This window comes from Etheostoma spectabile, chromosome 15 (genome assembly GCF_008692095.1).
Source record: "Etheostoma spectabile isolate EspeVRDwgs_2016 chromosome 15, UIUC_Espe_1.0, whole genome shotgun sequence".
NCBI lineage: Eukaryota > Metazoa > Chordata > Actinopteri > Perciformes > Percidae > Etheostoma > Etheostoma spectabile.
Genome location: NC_045747.1, coordinates 34255056 through 34256914, shown reverse-complemented (window position 1 = coordinate 34256914; position 1859 = coordinate 34255056). Strand labels below are relative to the sequence as shown.

At 41.2% G+C, this 1859-nt stretch overlaps 1 protein-coding gene across 5 annotated transcripts in view; it reads right to left on the bottom strand.

Annotated features, from left to right (window-relative positions):
- Positions 1 to 1859, bottom strand: part of si:dkeyp-72e1.9 (syntaxin-binding protein 4) — a 127167-nt gene that overhangs the window by 31480 nt on the left and 93828 nt on the right. The window lies entirely within an intron of this gene.

The following is a 1859-nucleotide window of genomic DNA, read 5'->3' as shown; positions in this document are numbered from 1 at the left end:
AACAACAGAGTGAAAAGTGTAGTTTCCCCTTGTCGGATTAATAAAGTATAATACATAAAAAAAATTTAAAAATGTGTGACGTCACCCATCGGTTTGTGGAGGTCTGCTATCCGTCGTGGAGTTTGCCATCCGCCCTGGTTGAGGATGTTACGATTTTAAACGAGCGAGGGGGGAGGGGGGGTGAGGCAGGAGCCACGTTACCTTACACGCTTTCACTAGCAATCACATCCTAGCCCCGCCCTAAAACACCCCCTGCTTTATCACCGATTTTAAATCAACAAGACCATAATTCAAAAAATAAACATCATTCTGTGTTGCAGAAGACTTCGAGCTAGTGATTGAGACCATAAACTCGTTATGAAAATGTTTACTGAGGTAATAAATCATGTGAGAAGTGGCTCACTTTCTCGTAGACCTCTACAGAAACAGACCCCCTTATGCAACAGCATGCGTCACTATATTGCCTCTGCATTGTCTGATTTATGTCGTAACATCATTACTGTGATTGGACTTTCTGCTTCAAATGGGACCAATGGCTTGACTCATTTCTAATTTGAAATGTGTGACTGTCATCCCTCTCAACGTTGTAGTCTTATGTTTCTCCATGGACTACAGAGGACACCACGAGGTGCAATTATATTTCAAACAAAAAGAAAAAAAACTGGGTCTGATGGACTCAACGGTATTTAGAGTAGTGGGTTGTTCTCCAGTAAGACACTACTGTAATGTTGTCTATACAGACATAAGAGGGGCAGCTGATTCAGAATCACATTAGTCCAGTTCTAAGATATTCTTTGCTGGCTTTCTGTTTGTCAAAGAATTTACTTTAAAATTCTCCTGCTGGTTTATAATGTACTAAATGGTACAGGGCCAAAATAAGTTTCTGATCTTCTGCTCCGTTATGAACTGTCCAGACCTCTTTGATGGTCTTACTGGCCCCAGTAAGCAGAGGTTTGCCCCCTCATAGCTACAGGTAACAGTTATGATAACTGCATGGCTGCATAATTCCCCAAGATGAGCAACAAGACATATTTACAGTGCAGGAAACGCTAGCTTGCTTCCTATTTGACACAGGGGATTAAGAGCTGGGATTTAGAGGACAGAGACAACCTGCTTCCATAAGCAGAGGAGTGAGTGGCAGTAGCTGTAGAGCCAGGCATCGGCGTACAGTGGCGAGGGAGTCATAGAGTGTGGACATACAGCGCTGCTTTGTCTCTAACAAACACAGTTGCATGTACTACTTTGTACCATTCACCCTCTGTTATTGGGGATTTGGAGTAGTAGTATAAAAGAAATATAATGCATACATGTCTGATACACTGCAGCTTCATTACTGAGAAAATCTGGATTCATGCAGTCAGTGTGTGTGCAGAGATGGCTGTACAAAGGTTTCTGTGTACATGTTATGCTTATTTGTTGGTTTTATTGATTTAAAGCTGCATTACCTGCTTTGTTTGCCACTCTTGGGGCAGTTAACAAGCTGAGAACACACTGTAGTATCACCTCATAGATTCATCATGACGAACATGTCAGCACACGGTTCCTCATCCAGCAGCCACAGAGCAACTTTAACGTTCCACCTGATCAACGTAGGACCAATACTTTAGCTCTGATTCGGTCTCCACAAACGTCCGAGAAAAAACAACCATTCACATTAACCAAGGTTGTCTCTAGGTAGGATGTTCCCAAGTTTGGGAAATCTGTGGCTACATTTAAAAAAAATTAAAATATACATTAGATTTGATTAAAGTTTATAGAATACCAAATGTCTGAGTTTGAAGTCTTGCTGAAAGAATTTCCATCAGGGTTGTCATGGTAAACTGAAATGTAAAATTATTTTAATTCCAAAGGCCAAGGGA